Raw genomic sequence first — 12,405 nt, forward strand, 5'->3', positions numbered from 1 at the left:
TAAGATGTGGCCGAATAAAAATGTAGTTTCGGGGGAGGAACCTGATAATTTGTTGATGAAGAAGGGGATGCCTTGGGCATCCCCAAGCTTAGACGCTTGAGTCTTCTTGATATATGCAGGGGTGAACCACCGGGTGCATCCCCAAGCTTAGAGCTTTCACTCTCCTTGATCATGTTGCATCATACTCCTCTCTTGATCCTTGAAAACTTCCTCCACACCAAACTCGAAACAACTCATTAGAGGGTTAGTGCACAATATAAATTGACATATTCAGAGGTGACACACTCATTCTTAACACTTCTGGACATTGCATAATGCTACTGGACATTAGTGGATCAAAGAAATTCATCCAACATAGCGAAAGAGGCAATGCGAAATAAAAGGCAGAATCTGTCAAAACAGAACAGTTCGTATTGACGAATTTTAAAATGGCACCAGACTTGCTCAAATGAAAATGCTCAAATTGAATGAAAGTTGCGTACATATCTGAGGATCATGCACGTAAATTGGCATAATTTTCTGAGCTTCCTGCAGGGCAGTGGGCTCAGATTCGTGACAGCAAAGAAATCTGGAACTGCGCAGTAATCCAAATCTAGTACTTACTTTTCTATCAACGGCTTAACTTGGCACAACAAAACTCAAAACTAAGATAAGGAGAGGTTGCTACAGTAGTAAACAACTTCCAAGACACAAAATAAAAACAAAGTACTGTAGGTAAAAACATGGGTTGTCTCCCATAAGCGCTTTTCTTTAACGCCTTTCAGCTAGGCGCAGAAAGTGTGTATCAAGTATTATCGAAGGATGGTGCATTCTCAGCGAGGTGTGGAGTTTTCTCAACTAGGCATATTATATTAGATACATAAGTTTTAGCATCTCCTTTTCATTAGTCTTAGGTGTGCTACTCTCATCAAACAAATTTTCAGGAACAAGCCAAGCATAGTTATTTTCTAGTGCATCATTCATAGCTAGGAGCTTACATGGTATTGGTGCTTTGATCTCCTCACCATCATCAATATTATTAGTGTATCTTATTCTATCCATATCCATCTTTTCAAGGAGACTAACAAAATTAGTAGGAGAACCAAGCATATTAAATTTAGCAAACACCTTTCTAGCTTCTCTTGCTAGACCACCAAATTCTCTAAGAAGGGTTTCTAATACAAAATCTTTCTTTTCCCCTTCTTCCATATCACTAAGTGTGAAAAACATATGTTGGATTATAGGATTGAGATTAACAAATTTGGTTTCCAACAAGCGAACTAAATGCGCAGCAGCAATTTCATAAGTAGGCGCAAGATCTATCAAGTGTCTATCTTCAAAATTTTCAATGGTACTAACATGGTTGAAGAATTCTTCTATATTATTTCTCCCAACTATAGACCCACGTCCTACCGGTATGTTCTTTGTGGTAAAATTAAAAGGAAACATGATGAAATAAGTAAAGTAAATGCTAGTAACTAATTTTTTTGTGTTTTCAATATAGAGTGCAAGACAGTAAATAAAGTAAAACTAGCAACTAATTTTTTTGTATTTTGATTTAGTGCAGCAAACAAAGTAGTAAATAAAATAAAGCAAGACAAAAACAAAGTAAAGAGATTGAGAAGTGGAGACTCCCCTTGCAGCGTGTCTTGATCTCCCCAGCAACGGCGCCAGAAAAAGAGCTTGATGGCGTGTATTTCACACGTTCGTTGGGCAACCCCAAGAGGAAGGTATGATGCGCACAGCAGCAAGTTTTCCCTCGAGAAGAAACCAAGGTTTATCGAACCGGGAGGAGCCAAGAAGCACGTTGAAGGTTGATGGCGGCGGGATGTAGTGCAGCGCAACACCGGAGATTCCGGCGCCAACGTGGAACCTGCACAACACAACCAAGCTACTTTGCCCCAACGAAACGAGTGAGGTTGTCAATCTCACCGGCTTGCTGTAACAAAGGATTAACCGTATTGTGTGGAAGATGATTGTTTGCGAGAGAAAACAGTAGAAACAAGTATTGCAGTAGATTGTATTTCGAGTAAAGAGAATTGGACCGGGGTCCACAGTTCACTAGAGGTGTCTCTCCCATAAGACGAACAAGCATGTTGGGTGAACAAATTACAGCTTGGGCAATTGACAAATAAAGAGAGCATGACAATGCACATACATATCATGATGAGTATAGTGAGATTTAATTGGGCATTACGACAAAGTACATAGACCGCCATCCAACCGCATCTATGCCTAAAAAGTCCACCTTCGAGGTTATCATCCGAACCCCCTCCAGTATTAAGTTGCAAACAATGGACAATTGCATTAAGTATGGTGCGTAATGTAATCAACAACTACATCCTTAGACATAGCATCAATGTTTTATCCCTAGTGGCAACAAGCACAACACAACCTTAGAACTTTACGTCACTCGTCCTGGTGTCAATGCGGGCATGAACCCACTATCGAGCATAAGTACTCCCTCTTGGAGTTAAAAGCATCTACTTGGCCGAGCATCTACTAATAACGGAGAGCATGCAAGATCATAAACAACACATAAGCATAACTTTGATAATCAACATAACAAGTATTCTCTATTCATCGGATCCCAACAAACGCAACATATAGAATTACATATAGATGATCTTGATCATGATAGGCAGCTCACAAGATCCGACAATGATAGCACAATGGGGAGAAGACAACCATCTAGCTACTGCTATGGACCCATAGTCCAGGGGTAGACTACTCACTCATCACTCCGGAGGCGACCATGGCGGTGTAGAGTCCTCCGGGAGATGAATCCCCTCTCCGAGCAGGGTGCCGGAGGCGATCTCCGGGATCCCCCGAGATGGGATCGGCGGCGACGGCGTCTCAGTAATGTTTTCCGTATCGTGGCTCTCGGTACCGGGGGTTTCGTCACGGAGGCTATTTGTAGGCGGAAGGGCAGGTCAAGAGGCGGCACAGGGGCCCACACCACGAGGCCGGCGCGGCCAAGGGGGCCGCGCCGCCCTAGGGTTTGGCGCCCCTGTGGCCCCTCTTCGTCTCTCCTTCGGACTTCGGAAGCTTCGTGAGAAAATAGGCCTCTCGGGCTTTTATTTCGTCCAATTCCGAGAATATTTCTTTACTAGGATTTCTGAAACCAAAAACAGCGAGAAAACGGCAATCAGCACTTCGGCATCTTGTTAATAGGTTAGTTCCAGAAAATGCACGAATATGACATAAAGTGTGCATAAAACATGTAGATAACATCAATAATGTGGCATGGAACACAAGAAATTATCGATACGTTGGAGACGTATCACCTAACATGATCAAGATCATCTATCTGTAATACTATATGTTGTGTTTGTCGGGATCCGATGGATAGAGAATACCATGTCATGTTAATTATCAAGTTATTACATATGTGTTGTTTATGATCTTGCATGCTCTCCGTTATTAGTAGAGGCTCGGCCAAGTTTTTGCTCTTAACTCCAAGAGGGAGTATTTATGCTCGATAGTGGGTTCATGCCTCCATTGATATCTCGGGACGAAGGATGAAAAGTTCTAAGGTTGTGGATTGTCTGTTGCCACTAGGGATAAAACATTGATGCTATGTCTAAGGATGTAGTTGTTGATTACATTACGCACCATACTTAATGCAATTGTCCTGTTGCTTTGCAACTTAATACTGGAAGGGGTTCGGATGATAACTTCGAAGGTGGACTTTTTAGGCATAGATGCAGTTGGATGGCGGTCTATGTACTTTGTCGTAATGCACAATTAAATCTCACTATATTTATCATGTCATGTATGTGCATTGTTATGCCCTATCTATTTGTCAATTGCCCGACTGTAATTTGTTCACCCAACATGCTTTTATCTTATGGGAGAGACACCTCTAGTGAACTGTGGACCCCGGTCCATTCTTTTATACTGAAATACAAATCTGCTGCAATACTTCTTCTTTACTGTTTTCTTGCAAACAATCATCTTCCACACTATACGGTTAATCCTTTGTTACAGCAAGCCGGTGAGATTGACAACCTCACTGTTTCGTTGAGGCAAAGTACTTTGGTTGTGTTGTGCAGGTTCCACGTTGGCGCCGGAATCCCTGGTGTTGCGCCACACTACATCCCACCGCCATCAACCTTCAACGTGCTTCTTGGCTCCTCCTGGTTCGATAAACCTTGGTTTCTTTCTGAGGGAAAACTTGATGCTGTGCGCATCATACCTTCCTCTTGGGGTTCCCAACGAACGTGTGAATTACACGCCATCATTGAGTGGTGGCTTCAAGTTTTGTCATGCATGCTTTTGGCGGATCTTTGTTCCATAAAATCTAAATAAAATCGTCTCTTCGATGCAAAGGGAGTCTCGGCATGCATTCTAAAAAAAAAATCTAGCAGCGTATAACACATCACTACAGGAATGGACGCATACGCCGACGGCCAGCTGCCCTCGGCGTAGCCACGTCTGGCCCTCGGCGTAGGTTACGCCGAAGGCATCCCTCGGCGTATGGCGTCGGCGTTTAGGTCCCTCGGCATAGACAATATTGCCGTCGGCGTTGCCCGGCCCTCGGCGTAGCATGCTATGCCGACGGCAAAACCGTCGGCACACAAATTTTACAAATTTGAATTTTCTTTTTTTCAAAAAAAAGTTCAAAAACAAAATTCAAAAAAAATAAAAAAATGTATATGCCGACGGCAAAGCCCTAGGCATAGAGTTTTAAATTTTTTAAATTTTTAATTTTTTTACACCATTTTTTTCTTTTTTTCCTTTTTTTTACTTGTTTATCTTTCACCCATACACTTTTAACTCTAAGTACACTTAATCTTAGGTCAAATTACAATCATGGCTAAACTTCCCAGTCGGTTACCCATCCTCACACTACTCCAACCTCAGCACGCTTAACTTCTTGGTTCCATTCGGATGAGCTTCCCTTAAAGAATTGACTCCTTGCTGATAATAATAGCCTATCAACCCTATTAACCCTTGGACCGTGATGTCACAACTCATTCTTTTTGAATTCCAAACAATTACTTAAGTAAACAATAATGAATATATAAGTAACAATGATTAATAATATTGAATTCAAATAACAATAAAATGATTTTATTTTTTGGTCTTTTTCTATTTAATATGGAACAATTAATATCTTTAAATCGGAAAATCGATATTCCACAAATAATATGTCTAAATCGATCAGAAAAATGAGAGGAATCTAAATATAACATCCATATCATCATTTGAACCTAAAAATCAGAGAAATCCAAATATGACGCCCAATTTGCCATGTGGCCAAAACGGCCCCCTCGGGAGATGCGAAATGGCCGTATCGGGCGGGTTGGTGCACCGTTCGCAATACGCTAAACGGACAAAAATTAGCACATAAAGTGATGTGTTATAGACCTAAAAACATTTTTTGCGGAATTTATTGAGCGATGGAAAGTGTACCCCTAGTTCAAATTCGGTCAGTTTCCAGCGGATTCGGCGGGACACCGCAGGAAGCCGCATGGATTCCCAGATAGCTAGCGCGTACATATGGCATGTGATATATGGTGCGGAGGTGGTGTCCTACCACTAGGCGGAGGTCTAGTGTAATACTAAAATGCGTCCCATGTAGCTGCTTCACAAAAAAAAACCGTTTTAGCACCCCGAAAATGAAAAAACCATCACACATGGGTCGGATTGGAAATCCGCTCCCGGGGCCTTGCTTCCCATCCCAGGGACCACGCACGTGCCAAATATGGCCTCGTTCCGACAAACTATGTGGTGTCACGGGCCGTTTCCTACTCATTTGCCCTAAAAGCCATAGAACTCCGGACGTGATAGCCCTGTTTGTGAAGGGTTTTCCAAAATAATTGCCGTATCCTAATTCCGACTTTTGGAGTGGTTACTAGGACACATAATATGACGCCATGCGGCTCCGCGGGATTTTCTGACTTCGTTTAAATTGCCATTTGACCAAAACGGGCCCCCACGGAGATGCGGTATGGCCGTACGGGCGCGTCTGGTGCCCCCGTTTACCATCGCGCTAAACGGAAAAAAATTCACACATAAAGTGATATGTCCTAGAACTAAAAACATTTTTCCCGGAATTTATTGAGCGATGGAAAGTGTACCCCTAGTTCAAATCATGTCACTTTCCAGCGGATTCGGCGGGACACCGCAGGAAGCCGCATGAATTCCCAGATAGCTAGCGCGTACATATGCCATGTGATATATGGTGCGGAGGCGGTGTCCTACCACTACGCGGAGGTCTCGCGTAATACTAAAATGCATCCCATGTAGCTGCTTCACAAAAAAAACCCGTTTTGGCACCCCGAAAATGAAAAAACCATCACCCATGGGTCGGATTGGAAATCCGCTCCGGGGCCTTGCTTCCCATCCCAGGGACCACGCACGTGTCAAATATGGCCTCGTTCCAACAAACTATGTGGTGTCACGGGCCGTTTCCTACTCATTTGCCCTAAAAGCCATAGAACTCCGGACGTGATAGCCCTGTTTGTGAAGGGTTTTCCAAAAATAATTGCCGTATCCTAATTCCGACTTTTGGAGTGGTTACTAGGACACATAAAATGACGCCATGCGGCTCCGCGGGATTTTCTGACTTCGTTTAAATTGCCATTTGACCAAAACGGGCCCCCACGGAGATGCGGTATGGCCGTACCGGCGCGGCTGGTGCCCCCGTTTACCATCGCGCTAAACGGAAAAAAATTCACACATAAAGTGATATGTCCTAGAACTAAAAACATTTTTCCCGGAATTTATTGAGCGGCGGAAAGTGTACCCCTAGTTCAAATCATGTCACTTTCCGACGGATTCGGCGGGACACCGCAGGAAGCCGCATGAATTCCCAGATAGCTAGCGCGTACATATGCCATGTGATATATGGTGCGGAGGCGGTGTCCTACCACTACGCGGAGGTCTCGCGAAATACTAAAATGCGTCCCATGTATTTGCTTCACAAAAAAAACCCGTTTTGGCACCCCGAAAATGAAAAAACCATCACCCATGGGTCGGATTGGAAATCCGCTCCCGGTGCCTTGCTTCCCATCCCAGGGACCATGCACATGCGAAATATGGCCTCGTTCCGACAAACTATGTGGTGTCACGGGCCGTTTCCTACTCATTTGCCCTAAAAGCCATAGAACTCCGGACGTGATAGCTCTGTTTGTGAAGGGTTTTCCAAAATAATTGGTGTATCCCAATTCCATCTTTTGGAGTGGTTACTAAGACACATAAAATGATGTCATGCGGCTCCGTGAGATTTTTTGACTTCGTTTAAATTGCCATCTGGCTAAAACAGGACCCGAGGACATATAAGAAAGTGATTGAATTATTTCTATATTAACATGGTACTGTACATGATTCAAATATGCATGATTTTGACATGAATGGATAGATGATGTTTTTATGAACATTTTGATACCTCATACGCATTTTTCTGACATCATATGAATTAGTTATGATTTTTACAAAATTAGACAAATTTGAAAAATGGCTACGCCGAGGTTAGCCGTCGGCGTAGCCCTGTCTACGCCTAGGGCCAAAGATATGCCGAGGGCTGCCCTCGGCGTAGACCTCGCTACGCCGACGGCCGCGCTACGTCGAGGGTCGGATGAGGAGGCTGGCCAGGCAGGCCATACGCCGAGGGCCCCGACTTTTGGCCGTCGGCGTATAAAAGGCCCTCGGCGTATCGCGCCATTCCTGTAGTGCATTTAGAAAGGAGGGCCTTATTTAGAAGGGAGCATGAAAAACCGCATCATGTTCCATATGCCAAATTCCGGTGGGTTTGCCTTTGCTTGATTTGTTGTGTATGGTGTGGTGTCTTGAATTCTTGATCTACGGGATGTGTTGTGCTTTTTATCAGGCGTTGGACCCCTCTGCTGATTTGGCCTGGTTGTCAAAATACATGTGAAACTGCAGCTAGACATGTATCATCACTGGCATTCATGCCCAACGATTAACACAATAACACCTAACGAAAAGGCTGTGTCGTGCATTGCAAGTACAAGTAGTACATGTGATCGGCCGCCGACTGATACAAGGAATATATATCAGTCGTTGACTGAGGCACGTAGGATGTGGCGATCAGCATATGCCTAACATGGATGACAATGACATGAGCACGGCCAGCCGGAGACTCTGCCCTGCCCCTGCGTCGTGGGTATATACTACATCCACAGTGATGTCTTCATTTTATATACGTACGTATGTATTATCTGGATAACAAAACAGATTAGATACGAATCGATCTGCTCCATGTGGCCGAGGGGGAAGGTATACTGCTGCTGCAAGGCCAACGAGAGAGGAAGGAAGAGAGTTCCATTCGCACATTTGCCTTTGCTTGCTTGGTTTGTTGTTGCTAGCTGGGAAGAGAGCTAGGGAGAGGGATGGATCGATCAAGAACATAAACGTTTCCTAGCTTGTACTCCACCCGAATGTTGCTACCATATGCATATATCCCCGTTTAAGCTCGCATGTAAATACGAGGTCGATCTAGGGCATATAGTTAGTAGTACTGCAGTAGGGCAGGGGAGTGCCTCAGTTTGGCTCGCGGACTCACTGGAGCATTTTATTTAAACATTAGAAAAATGTACTTTTAAAATTTCAAAAATAAAGAAATTGAGGCTGTATGCATCTATTTGGTGCAAAGGTAGGGGCTGATCACTATTTTGAAAAAAAAAATGTGCATATAGGCGTTGATGTATAATTGAAATGTGCAAACTTTCAGGGCTTCTTTCACTCATAGGATAGAAAAATAATAGGAATATAAAAAGTATAGGATTGGAATATCATGGCTACTTGAATACTATGGGAAGATGGAGTTTGTTTGATTGTGTAGCAAAGAAAAAAATTCATGAGGTATGACCTCATGTTTTCTCCTGTAGGATTTACACTACAAGATTTCTATAGGATTTATTCCTATGGCATATGTTCCTATGAATCAAACATCAAACAACATGTGTAGGAAATTTTTCTATATGATTCAAAACCTACACAATTCTTATGAAATTCCTATGAATCGGAGGAGCCCTCAATCTGAAATGCATAGCATTCTACTCTACGTAAAAACAAAATTATAGATGCGAGCGTGAACAATGCCTGAAGTGAATTCTCCCGCCGATCTCTTTTAATTAACTCAAATTTAGTACAACTTTTTACTAAATTCAAGTCAATTACAAATGATCAGAGAGAGTATCATTTCTTATATGCACATATTTATGGAAAAAAAGTACGATTATTATTTTAGAACTTTTAGATTAAATAAAAGGGGCCAGTAAGGTGGCTCCAAATGCATTTTCGGGTGGGGCATGTTCCTTTTTCTTGTGTTTTGTAGAGTGTCTAATGAATTAGGTGTTCCTTGTAAAAAAAATACAAATTTAGGCATGTTCAACATGGCACGGTGCATGTCGTCTCTCCGACAGTGCAGCACAGGCGCCCATGGTTGTGTGCATGCTCCGTCGATACGCGGTAAGTAGTGGCGGATCCACCGCAATATATCTAGTAGTCTGGCAGCAGCCACCCCAGGCTGCCTTTCCTCCTCCACCGCCGGCGTACCAGCTCTCACGGTGGATGTCGGAGTTCATCGACCTCGGTAGCGACGACAAGCAGTAGTCCGTAGCTAGGTTTTAGCTTTGTATGTATTTTTAGAATCATGTAAATTATGGGTTTTCGATGGAAAAAAAATCATGCGTTGAGCCGCTAGGGACACCTCTAAACGCAAACGGACGCGCGGTCGATTTCAACCATTCGGCTCGACAACGAACGATTCATGTCCGTTTTAACGTCCGATTTTACGTCGCGCAGTTGGGTTTGAAACCGAATTCGCTTGTGAGTCCATGGGACCACGCCGGTGCCATACCGTAGGTGCCGGCGGTGCGTGGCGTGGATGACTCGCGTGGGGAAGATAACACAACCGTGGGCCTCACGCGCTCGCTCCTTTGCTCTTTTGTTCCAGCACACGGGCAGCGCCGCCGGACGCGGACTGCCAGCTCGCCACTAGTCGCGACCGCCTCCTCTCACGTACCCGTTCACACACTCACACAGGAACCAGCAACGTACGTACTAAAACGCGTCATGGCACCACCCCTTCCCGAGGTTCCAAATCCGTGTCACCATCCAGTCAAAACCCTACCTCTTATGCTCTCCACTCCTAACCCCTGGTTCCTCTACCTGTGTGCGTGCCAACAAAACAAACAGCTGGCCTTTCATGTTTACCTACCGATTAACCTCACCTCCATCCCTAATTATAAGACATTCTGATAGCCTAAAATAGCCTACCAAAACCAGTTTTCCAAAGTTCAAAATAAATGCCATCTTAAAGTTTCTGAAAAAAAAATACAAATTTGCTTGCACATTTTGTCTTGAAACTTGCTCGTGTAAAAAGTTTCAAGAAAACATACGATTGTACGTGTCCTACTACATGAAAATGACAAAATGTCCAAACGACACTATATATAACGATTGGATTTCTACCGTTTGCAGAAATACAAGTTTTTATTTTTATTTTTTTCATGTGTGTGCAAGTCAATTATTTTCGCCTTTTGGATTGAAATTTTGCACCGGCAAGTACCAAGATAATATATACACACACGTGAATTATTTTAGTTTTTTCTGAAACTTTAAATTGCCATCTTTTCTGATTGTCTAATGAACAGATACACCCATGTCCGCCATGTCCTGGTCGACCAAAGCGTCGCATAATTAGGACGGAGATAGTACTTCATCTCCTCTCCTACTCTGAGGAGCGTTTTTTAGGGCAAAAGGCTAGCTTGCGCCCTGTTCCATTGCGGCAATAATCTACTTCAGGATCTCTAATGACCGTGATCTTGTAACTACTCCGTCTAGGATGAGTGGACAATATGACTGAAAATGACACGTGACTAAAAAAATGTAAATATTTGGGCGGGGAGTCAAGGAAACTCAATTCTATATGTGAGTCCATTACCGGGACTAACACAACACAAGTCTGCACGATACAGCTGCCAACTCCACTATATATAGTGCCTCTTGGATTGTGTATTCTTGAATTTGGACACTCAAATTGCACCTCACGCCCACATTGTATATTGTTTTGGGCAGACCAAGCGCCGTTGGTTTGTTTGAATTTCCTCTTTTAGCCATCACCCCACTTGGCACTTGTAAACTCCATGCCATCCTAGCTTTGACAATAATATGGGAAACATATCCATCAACAATGAACTTCCGTTCTGAACCTTGCATCCAACCGGCACTCTCCTTCTTCCACCCTCTTTCAAACCTCGAAACCGAGGAGCTCATGAAATGGCGATTTTTATGATAAAAGAACACTTGGAGTCGTGGAGGTACTTTTAGAAAACATTCATATAGCCCAACCTTAACTTAATAAAGGCTGACGAGTTCATATGTTATACATAAATATGGTCAGCAGCCCAAATTCATACCAGGACACACTTGGCCGATGGTAACAAACAGATAACGAAAACACAGGATAAACAAGGAAGCAAGAGGATGAATTTGCGCTGTTAGCCGTGAGTACACCTTTCTACAAAGCGATTTAAGAAGTTGGGAGGAGCCCGCGCGGCGGCTCGGCCCTGTGCTGCGGCTGGGCGCATCGCCATGATTTGAGACGAAGGGATAGAAAAATCGTACATGGACTGCGCTCTCTCGTTATGTTAGACGAGGGTAATGTTGGAATTTCGCTAACTCGGATAACGGTCTCAAAGTTTGACTAACGGAAAATGTTAGACATCTCACGGTAATGGTATTTTGTCTATAAAAACTAAGATTGTAGTGGTATTTTGGCAAGTTTGGTTTTTGTAGTGGTATTTTGAAACTCTTGGTTTCAACTAGTGGTATATTGGCTATTCTCTCCATATCACATAAAACCCACTATTTTTTTAGAATAATGAGGAAATAAATAATCGCACTATTTGTAACAAATGAACTCTTTGGTCAATAATATTGTTTCAGCAAAACCAAAAACCAAATATCGCACTATTTGTAACAAATGAACGGACGTCTGTACCGGCGACACCAACTTCATGTCACATAAAACCCACTATTTTTCTACAAAGGCGAGGAAATAAATAAACAGTATTTGCAACAAATGAACTCTTGGCCAATAATATTGTTTCAGCAAAACCAAAAAAAAAAATATCCCAAAATCAGATGTTGGTTAAAGTCAAGGAAATTGCTAGTTCTCGGTAGATCGACCAAGAACGAAGCTTGTGCTCACTAGTATTTTACAACGTCGCATGTCGCATTTGCATCATGATTCGTAAATATAAGTTGTAAGGTAGGTTGCAAGTGAGGTTTAACTACTCCTTCCTATTCATATGAACTGATTTTTTTTAGAAGATTAATTGAGTCTACTTTGTCTAGATACAGATATATATAGTCAATAAAAGCATCCAGATACATCGATATCTAATTAAAGTTGAGTTAATTAATTTAAATCGACAATCTAGTATATAA

The sequence above is a fragment of the Lolium rigidum genome, chromosome 7 (assembly GCF_022539505.1).
Source record: "Lolium rigidum isolate FL_2022 chromosome 7, APGP_CSIRO_Lrig_0.1, whole genome shotgun sequence".
NCBI classification, from domain to species: Eukaryota; Viridiplantae; Streptophyta; class Magnoliopsida; order Poales; family Poaceae; genus Lolium; species Lolium rigidum.